Source organism: Etheostoma spectabile, chromosome 4 (assembly GCF_008692095.1).
Source record: "Etheostoma spectabile isolate EspeVRDwgs_2016 chromosome 4, UIUC_Espe_1.0, whole genome shotgun sequence".
NCBI classification, from domain to species: Eukaryota; Metazoa; Chordata; class Actinopteri; order Perciformes; family Percidae; genus Etheostoma; species Etheostoma spectabile.
This window is the reverse complement of record NC_045736.1, coordinates 32957921-32968867: the sequence shown is the minus strand read 5'-3', so window position 1 is coordinate 32968867 and position 10947 is coordinate 32957921. Positions and strand designations below refer to the sequence as shown.

The 10947-nt window shown below is 41.2% G+C and overlaps 1 protein-coding gene across 1 annotated transcript in view; it reads right to left on the bottom strand.

The window, feature by feature from the left end:
• Positions 1-1065, bottom strand: part of ripor3 (RIPOR family member 3) — a 52060-nt gene extending 50995 nt beyond the window's left edge. The window contains exon 1 of the mRNA XM_032514720.1: positions 755-1065. The gene's annotated coding sequence lies outside the window, so the exon portion shown is untranslated. The remainder of the gene's footprint in view (positions 1-754) is intronic.
• Between the last annotated feature and the right edge of the window lie 9882 nt (positions 1066-10947).

The following is a 10947-nucleotide window of genomic DNA, read 5'->3' as shown; positions in this document are numbered from 1 at the left end:
TAACTAAAGCTGTCAGATGAATGTAGTGGAGTAACTAAAGTAACTAAAGTAACTAGTAGCTAAAGCAGTCAGAGAGTAAAAAGTAGAAAATTTCTCTCAAAAATGTAGCAGAGTAGAAGTAGAAAGTAAAGATGAAAAGAAAAGACTCAAGTAAAGTACAAACACCTCAGCATTTGCACTTAAGTACAGTACAGGAGTAAATGTACTTAGTTCCATTCCACCTCTGATGGTGATATTGCATACTGCATATAATATCCCTGATGTTGCAACAGGCAGACTGGGAGCCCGTGTGACGGGGGCTCACCTGTGTGTCAGAACGCAGACACACACCATCTACTGCCAGCTGTAGTCGCCTCTGGAACGTCATGACAACCGCTCCAACTGCAAACCTTCCACTTGGATTTCAAAGCTATAAGCAGCTCCTTTCAGTTATTGTATCTGCATGTAAAAATAACTTTTATACATATATGTATATTTGCATCAACAATCTTCTCAGACTCTGTAGGAAATAGCCCTCCGTGTTTTCCAGCAGCACATCCGATAAGAAAAAGTCTTGTCAACAATTTGAGGATTTTTGATGCACTTTTGAGCTGATGTACAAATGAACTAAAGGGACGCAGGTTCAAAGCCCCACAACAGGGACCCCTCCTACCAGAGAGACCTTAAACCACCTTTACCTACATCACTTACAGTCTTAATTTAAAACTTCCTATGAGCACTAAGCTCCACATGATGCATCGCATATTAAACTTACCTGACTGGATCTGGATGAAGAACCTGTTATTCCCAACTGTCACTCCGAGTCAGCGGACGAGTCATATCCATGGGTGTGTGTGTGTGTGTGTGTGTGTGTGTGTGTGTGTGTTTGTGTGTGGGGTGTGTGTGTGTGTGTGTGTGTGTGTGTGTGTGTGTGATGTGTGTGTGTGGTGTGTGGTTTGGCAGCTGCCTGCTCGGTCCTGATAGCGTTGCAGCAGCGAGTTTGAAACGACGTCAGCGAGACTGGAAACACCCGCGGTGGGTTTCAGTTCCCCTCCTCTCTTCTCTCTCAGCTCTCCCTCTCTCTCCTCCTCTCTCCTCCTCTCTCCTTCTCTGTCACTCTCTTTATGTTCCTGCTCTGTCTCTGCTCTCCTCTTCTCTCTCTCTTCCTCTCAGCTTCTTCTCCACTCCCTCTTTTTGGGGTTTTTCTCCTCCTCTTTCAGCACTTCACACTCTGACAGTCAGCTCTTTGCCTTTGGTCAGCTTCAGTTAATGTTTTTTTTATTTAGTATAGTTTAATTAGTTTATTTTGAACATGTTAAAACAAATGATAATTCATAAAAGATAAATAAGAACGTTCCAGTCCAGGCAAGAAAACCAGCAAAATCCTCAGCAAACAGCTTTCGAAATGACTGTACCGTAAATGGGATGAATACTTTAGCCTTTGTTCCTTCTCTTCACCTCCTCCGTCCCCTTTCCTCATTTTCTCTCTTGATTTCCCAGCTCTCAACACTCCTTCTATCTTCTCTTTCTTTCTCACGCTCTCTCGCTCCTGCTCTTCCAACACTTGTCATTCTTGGTTTCTAATCTGCATCTCTAACTCTTTCTCTTCATGTGTCTCCTCCTCCACACACTCCCATCCTGCACTAATCCATACAGCCTCTTCTTTCCTTCACGTTAGTTATATGGATGTGTGTGTGTGTGTGTGTGTTTGTGTGTGTGTGTGTGTGTGTGTGTGTGTGTGTGTGTTATTTGTCTCTGCATTCATTGTTTATTTTATATGAATGTTTAATATATTTGTGAAGCAACCAAAGCAAATTCCTCATCAGTGCTACTTACTTGGCAAAAAGTCCTTTTCGGATTCTGATATACTCTCAACTCCTCCTGTCTTCCCACTCCTTTCTTTTCTTCCTTCTTTCAGTCTTCCAGATGCTTCATAGCTTCTCTCTGCCATCTCTGATCTGTCGTTTTCCTTCTTTTCTTCCTTGTCTCTTCTCATCGTGCTCTCTCATCATTCTTTGCTAAATCCTTTCTTCTTTTCTTCTTCCCTTTTCTCAACTTAAATCCCCCCCCTCTCTCTCTCTTTTGGGATACTCTGTTTCCCTACAACTGTCCACCAGTCTTCTTGGAGATCTCTTTTATAATCTCTTTCTACTCTTTTCCTTCCCTTTTCTTACTTTTTGGTATTTCTGCACTTCAGAGTAAATGTAAATGTTTAAGAAGCCTCCCCCCCCCACTCTGCTGAGCTCCGCTCGGCGAGAATCATGTTTGGCTTTAAAGTGAAGAGCTTGGCTCTGGCACAGACCACATACATCCCTCGCCCCGCTGCTCTATGTCCTGATTGATGGCCATGTGTTTGGGAAAACAAACATATGTTTGGGTGGAGACTGCATCAAAAGATTTATACATGTAAATACATGTTGGAATAATCTTGTCCATAACCGAGTCAACATACGGCTCTGGTGAGTAATATTACAATGGGAAGTCTTTTCCCTCTTCTGTTTCTCTTGTCTTTTCACCTTTAGAGCATCAGCTCACCCTAATTACAAAATACACATACCTCTCTCAGTTTAGAAGAATTCCAAAGAAGATCTCTTTAAAATGGGATGAGCTGACTTAAAACTACGACTGACTAAAAACGCTCCCATAAGTCGTTTGTTCAAGCAGCAATTACGACCTATATGTAGGTTTTTAGTGGTGGCGCCCTCTAGTGGCCGTAGTATCATGACAACAACTGTTGCTGCCGTGAAGGCTGAAACACTGAGAAATGCATAAACACGCCGGGATGTGCTCAAGATTGTATTGCAATGATTTATTCTTCCGCAAAAATACAAATAGTACTGCAGTTACCACATGTAAAGTTACCTTGTGAGTCAAAATAAGTGCGTCAAAAACCAAAAACAAAGGTGAACAGGTGAAGCAAGCAAATTTAATGTTATCACTTCTTATCAAGCTGCGATGAACACGCCCAACACCTACAATATAAGTGCACAATATAATATTCAATTTATAACATAAATGAGACCATAAACAACATACAGTATGTGGCTACTACACATTCCACCAACAAGTTTCTTCCCGAGGCTCTCTCCTAAATTAAGGAGATGCCAATGAACCAGAACTCGTTTTTCTCCCATCCCAGAACGGACCCTCCTCCACAGCGCTGTGGAGGAAGGTGAAGACAACCGCTATAAGATGTTACATTTTACTGTAGATCTACTTTAAAGATTACACTAGCAAACAACAAAGTAGCCTTTATGAATGCTGCTATAAATGTTGGGGTTTTCAGATGATGGAGAGCTGATACATTGTGTGGTTTTCTTGTTGTGAGTGTTTTATTTGCCATCATCTCGCCATCATCACGCCCACATCAGAGCTCCACAGAGCCATCACACAGAAATGCACAGCTCGTGAGCAGAAAGTAGAGTTGTTAAAAACCAGCTCGGCCCAGAAGCGTTCTCATGCTGCCGTGTGAAAAAACTCCCAACAACCACTGACCGAAGTCATTGAACTCACAATTACTCTTAATGTTGTCGTGTTTGTGAAGTTCTCCTGATCAGCCGGCTGAGAGAAACTGGGATGTGGGGACACTGACCCCCCGTTTAAAGTTCATGTGGGACAGATTTAGTCTTTGTTTCTGTCTTTTGGTAACTAGCAGGATATCTCCAAATCTTAAACTTCAATGGAATTTGGTGCAAAGTTCTAGAAATAAGGATGGAGTGATATATATACATTATGTAATGTATATATACATAATAAACGTATTATTTTAATACCATAGTAAAATAAATAGCCAACAAAATGAAAGAACATCTAAAGTAAAATCTAAAAATATAACTGTACGCTTCAGAAAATGGTAAATCAGTAAATAGTGTCATAATATATCCATCCAGTATCCAGAATTTGTGGCTAATCAGCTCCATTTATGACATGTTAACAAATGGATATATTAACGTTTCTCAGCTGCCTGTGCTTGGTACACATGAAGGATCTGCTGAGATAGTTACACACACACACACACACACACACACACACACACACACACACACACACACACACACACACACACACCCAAAAACAAAAACACACACACACACACACACACACACACAACACACACACAATTTAAAATACACAAATATGTTTGTCATAGTTAGTTAGAGATCTCTTACACACACATATTTACAAATGCACATACCACACACACCCACCACCAATCAGTTGCCTACGAAACAGAAATATACAACGATATTTATTTCAGCTGGCACATTCATTTCATATGCACACAAACAGACACACACACACACACAGACACACACACACACACACACACACACACACACACAAACACATGGCAGGCAGAGATAAGGAGGAACCGACGAGTGCATCCTGTGTATCTGGAGGCCTCTGCTCCTCCACTCCCTCACTGTAACAGCTGACTCTGTGTGTGTGTGTGTGTGTGTGTGTGTGTGTGTGTGTGTGTGTCCACAGAAGTGACATGAAATACCTTTGCACAACAACTTGGAGCTATAGCCCAAACCATCCATGTTATTTTGACTCAGAAGTTCCAACCCAGAACAGAGTCCATCATCTAACTCACCTGCAGTTAAACAGATCAATAAGCCCACATGGGATGTGTCATCTTTTGCAACTAAATACTAAAAGTGAAACATTAATGATATTTGACTTTTGGTTTTCCCTTCCTCTCTGAACCTTTTTCTCTACCTCTTAGCGTCCTTCACAACAACGAGGAGGAGAAGTGGGAACGGGTGAGAAAATCTATTTTTTTGGAGTTGTGAAGTGAATTTTCCTCTGCTCTTGTTTCCTGTGTCCTAACTGGAGACGGTTTGACCGATCATCCAACGTGAGATGAACTGAGCAGAGAGAAGGCCTGTCCTACTGTAGCACGATGCCCTCTGCTGTCAACATGCTGCTGCTACTGTGAACAACCCTTTTTACTCCCAAAGGTTCCCACGTCAAGGAGCTCCGTTTGAACATCACATAACTTTTATTATTATGCTTTATCATTACAGTAACTTTTTAACAGTGAAAGAAAATGTAGAAAGAAACGCTTCTCAACACATTGTTTAGGACAAAGCCAGATTTTACTGTTACATATTTTAGAAATGTACTAATTTCACATTGCACTGCAGTGTGTGCACAGCAACAATAAGAGAATATATTTTTCATCTCATCCTGTGCAGTGCATGTTCATGTTTTTTAAAAACATGGTTTTGGGGCTTTCAGAAGCATGAACCGAGGGTCCAGGGTTTCACGGAGGATGCAGTTGTTCCTTGATCTCATTTTGCTGCTCCTGTTGCAAACATGTAACAGTGTCCTCCACAGCGGTGCCAGGGCGACGTGCCCAAACCTCGGCAGATCAGCATCAGTTACCATGGCAACAGCCATGGACCAGACTGTGGAGCCAACATGGCTGCCAAAGGGGAACAGCAGCAGCCAAGCCGTGTCTGTCTGTGTGGCTCCACACATGAGCGACAAGCCCCACATCCTGGCAGAGCTGTCGGTAACCTACCATGTCTTTGAGAGGCGGGGGGAACCCTCTTTGTAAAAATCCCTTTTGTGTGCTCTCTGTCTGCATATGAAAAATACCCCGGTTCCTTCTGGTGTACCTTGTGTTACATGCATACCTGACCTAACACATAAGGAACATACCCAGAAACCTCATGGTAAAATTAGATGTGTGTGCTCCACATATTCAGCCTCAGGGGGTCTTTGGCTGTCAGCTGGGCTGAAGCACACGCCACACACTGGCATTCAGTGCGTTTATATTCTCATATTCAGGTTAAGGCAATACCCCGGGTTCTGAAACCATGTGAACACCTTACCCCGACTACTAAAATCGGAGTTCTCGTACCCCGGTTAACAGACCTAGACTAGTCCTTCAGTAACCGTTATATTCCTGCATGGATACACCCTTACCAGGGTAAACCCGGGATACGTGCCTGCACATGCTCTGTAGGTCCTAACTGCCCCTCCCCACTACGCTGCAGAGGGTATTTTGAATAAAGTTTTACAGGGACATACAATAACATTACATTTAGAATGATACATACAAACCAATTCCCTTTTAGATGAAACCAAGACCAATCGGACAGGACACATAAGAGGCTGCATTAATGAAAAACTTAAAAAACAGGTACGAAGCATGAGTCAGTTCTGAAAGAGCACCCATGTGTATAAATAAAAAAGCACGATAGCCACGATATTACAAAAAAAGGGAATTAGTATATACACATACCTACTGTGAATTGAAAAGAGAAATAAAAGAGAAAAATAAAATAACGAAAAAGGACACTACACCAGTCAGTAAGCAGAGTTTTAGCAGCTGTTAATTAGTCAAACAAGATCAGGACAAAAACACACTTGATGAAGTCACTCTTTTGGATAGTAGTGATGAGAAGATTCTGCCTAGGCTCCAGAATTACGCAATGAGAACCTGAATTTTATCCAGTTTTAGGGAATGGATAACATCTCTGATCCAGTGCAAAAAGGAGGGAGGAGAGGGAGATACCATTCAAGCTAAATTAGTCTTCTTTTTAAAAGAGTGGTAAAGACTAGAATGGGTTTCATAGAGGGAATAGAGAAGAAGGGTGCGACACCAAATACAACACTGAGTGGGATGGGTCCTACCTTTTCCCCAGTGATCTGAGATCAAGTTTGTTTTTGGTTTCTCCACCCAGTGGGGCCCAACACTGCAATGGTTTTTGACCTGGAAATAGAAGAGAGCAACAACGCAATCTTTAAACCTTTTAACCCACTGAGAGTTTTGCCATGGGAAGTCAAGAGGACCCATTTCAGGACGCATAGGGAGACACATTTGTCTTGTGTCAATTGATTTTTTTTTTTTTTTGGACTAAGGTCAACCAGAAGAAAAACCATCATTCTGACCGGTCGTACATTGGCAGAGCGCTACCTACTGTACCGGAGGTAGAGTTACACCCCTCATGTTGTTCTTCTTTGTTAGGAATCATATTGCTGTATCTCTCTCTCTCTCTCTCTCTCTCTCTCTCACTCTCTCTCTCTCTGTCAACCCCGCCACATAGCTACCAACCTAGAGCCAGGGTCTGTCTGAAATTGAACTGAATTCCCTGCTAATATTTGGGAAGAAGTGGCACAATACTCTGGTTACTGCTGCGCAGGTAACAGCTCTGATTGCGTATTTCTACATTCACACTAATAATTCCATGAAAAACACGGCTGCAAATTGTAATATTTATCATGATCAATTTGATCATAATCAGTGAGTAGAACACACCTGAATCCCCGTTAAATCGATCATATCCCGCAGGTGTTAAACCTATCAATTACAGACTTAATAAATGCAGACACTTTGCCTTAAGCTAACTGTGCATACAGTCCAGGGTTTGAGACTGAAAATAAATTAGGATACTATCAATACTATCAAATTATTTTTAAAACAGGATTTAAATGTCAGGAGAAAGTCACTGTGAATGAGTTCCAGAGATGGGGGGGGGGCAGCACGGCTAAAGGTCCGGGACCCCATGGAAGACAGCTGTGCAGGAGGGGTGATGAGGAGATAGATAGATAGATAGATAGATAGATAGATAGATAGATAGATAGATAGATAGATAGATAGATAGATAGATAGATAGATAGATAGATAGATAGATATTTGTTGTCTCGATAGAGGGATTTGTCTTCACAGTCTGTTTCAAGCAAATGCCAATATATACAAATACATCAACAGATAATATAAAGACAGGTGTATAGACACATAGAAACAACCAGGTTTACAACGACCCCGGATCTATACAAAGTCAGCGAGATAGTTTGTTCAGCAGTGCAAAGTGAGATGCTGATTAGACAGCATGATTATTGCAATAACCCTGCTGTCTAATCAGCATCTTGATATGCCACACCTGTGAGGTGGATGGATTATTTCGGCAAAGGAGAAGTGCTCACTAACACAGATTTAAGAGAAATAAGCCTTGTGTGCACATGGAAAAAGTCTTAGATCTTTGAGTTCAGCTCATGAAAAATGGGGCAAAAACAAAAGTGTTGCATTTAGAATTTGGTTCAGTATAAATAAAAAAGCCTGTTCCAACATGTATTCCAGTAATCAGCTTAGCCATGCCTGAAAAGGAATGGGAAGAAGTATAAACTCTCCACAGCTCAGGAATGATGTACCAGTTCCCTTCCCTTCCTGACCTTGTGTACTGTCTAGAGCTAAGCGCCGGACGGAGCCACGGTGCCGCTGCTAAACAGCCTCGGGAAGGAGCTTGTTTTGGTGGAACATGTGCACGTAGCGAGCTCTGGATTTAAAATGGCTGTTGAGTGTGTGATGAGAAGTTTACACAAAAAAAAAAAAGGAAATATGATTTGATAGTTGGTTGTAGCTCGGAGGATGTTTCCCAAACCGACCGGAGTTTAGAATGCCAAGACCAAGAAAGCGGAAGGTGAGGGACAGTCTACAAAACTCATCCACGTCATTGTGTAACAGAAGCTCGCAAACCACCCGAGTGTCTGGGGGGTCTGATGCTTTGAAAAGTGAACTTTATAAGATAGCTGGGGAGAGTTTTTGTTTCATTCATGGTGTAGCCATATTTTTCCACAATAGAAAATGAAAAGGTAAAAGAAAACAAACTGGTAGATAATATGCAATTTCAAAAACGTATTTTTCCATTACCTTTTAAAACAACTGAAGAATCTTTCTGATTTCTGTGTTTATGGATTACGTTACATCCTTATTTCATATGTTTGATCTGTTCGTCATTCTGTAACCTGAATTATTGACTAACTTACTTTAAGTCTGCCACTACTCCCTTTTGTACTGTGTCCAATTCATTATCTTATAATGAACTGCTTCATAATCATATGCAACTCTCGCCGACTCCATCCGTTATTTTACCCTTGATGTGAGTACTCAGATTGTTTACCTGCAGAGCAGTCCAGAGAGAGACAAGGCGTAACAAGACTCAGCCGCCACGTGGGATGGAAGGCCAATGAGTTCATGAGCCCCACATCGCACAAAGACCCACAAACTGCCTCAAATCCTGGTTTGTTTCCTCCTGTGTTTAGGTGGAGGCCATGGTGAGGAGGCTACGAGAGAAGACGGGTATACAAAAGGAAATCAACGCATTTTTTCCGTGGATAAATAGTTTTTCATTCAGCTTCACATCTGGCAAACAAAAACTCGAGAAACACATGATCTAAGGTTCTTTTTTTTAATTTGGGGTGGAAGAAAAGACAAAAAAAAAATCTGTTCCTACTTCCAGCTCTCTCTGGGCTCAGGGCCAAGCGAGGGGAGGAAGGAAGGGGGCGAGGAGAGGAGGGAGGAGGGATGAAGAGGAGAGGGAGGGAGGAAAAGCAGTAGGACGCAGGCAGGATCTGTGGGGATTGCAGGGGTGCAGGGAACAGATGCAGAATAATTTAACTCTTGCTCAGCCAAACGTTTGGCTCTGCATTCAGCTCTCCTGATCAGAAACAACTGCTTTCATCTAAACCATTATTACATCATGCTAAGTCATTTAAAAAAAAATAATAGATCGATGTTCAGGTCATGGATGGACAAAATGCTGAAACGCAGATGAGATCCTCTCTATTGATTGATGAACTTTAAGACTATATGCAATATATCTTTGATGCCTTGTGTATAAGACATGTATGACTGTATGAAACTGAAAGACCAATAGTGAATGAAAGCTTCCAGCAGCTGGGACTCTGATGATTGGTAGATTAGATTAGATTAGATTAGATTAGATTAGATTTGATTAGATTTGATTAGATAGACTTTATTAATCCCACACTGGGAAATTTCAATGCTACAACAGCAAAATATAAGACATATAGCACACATACAGAATATACAAGAAATACTAAAAAGGATAAAATACAAGAACAACTATTAAAAAATAAAAATACAAACAATACAAAGGAAAGAATGTACAAACGTATGTACAAGTGGCGAATAAAAATGTATAACCTACTTAAATAGTAGGGTTGGGAAAAATAATTGATTTTCTCTAGTACGATTCAGTGCTTGATTCTGATAAGGATCAGGTTAGTGTGTGTCTGACATTAACCTCCAAACTGCATCTGTAAAATTCAAATTTTCACACTCTAGAAGGTAGCTTTTAAATAATTACAGTAGGTCTTTTTAAATCTAAATCCTTGGATGACTGATAGGCTGCAGTTGTTGCTTCAGTGTGAGTGATGGACAGTTGGAGGATGGGGAGCTTTTCTGATGCTTTCTTTTGCTATTACCATCACGACAGGCATAAAGGCAGCATTACGGTGGTTGATATTCACATCCACATTCAGGTATGGCAGAAATCATAGTTTTGACATGCATGAGGCAGTGCTGCTCTCTGCTCTCTGCCCCCAGAAGAGACATCATTTAGAAAACACAGGATAGATAGAGTCAGGTAAACATCTACAATGGCTGCCGCACTAATTATGTATGCATGGATGCTTGTCTGCATGAAACATTTGCTGCACTGACTGCACCTCACAGCGTTCAGCACAGGGATTTAAAATGAACTTATTCTTAATTGCTGTGCAAACATGCAGCAATAAGGCAGTTGTATGACATACAGCAGTGGTTCCCAACCTTTTTGGTGTGAGGTACCCCTAAATAAACTCACATACCTCTCTATCATTTCACAATGCATGACACTATGTTGACGTTGATATTGATAATTACCTCATAAAACTGAACTTTCAATATTATGGTTGGTTTGGTCAATAATGGTACTACTACTAGCTTACCAGGCTACTTCTACTTGGAGTGAGCGAATGTTTCAACCATTTATCCATTACTTTTAGCTAATTATTTCAACCGTTAGCTAACTATTCTAATCCTAGCTAACTATTTCAACCGTTAGCTAACTATTCTAACCCTAGCTAACTATTTCAACTGTTAGCTAACTATCCTAACCCCACCTAACTATTTCAGCTGTTAGCTAACTATTCTAACCCCACCTAACTATT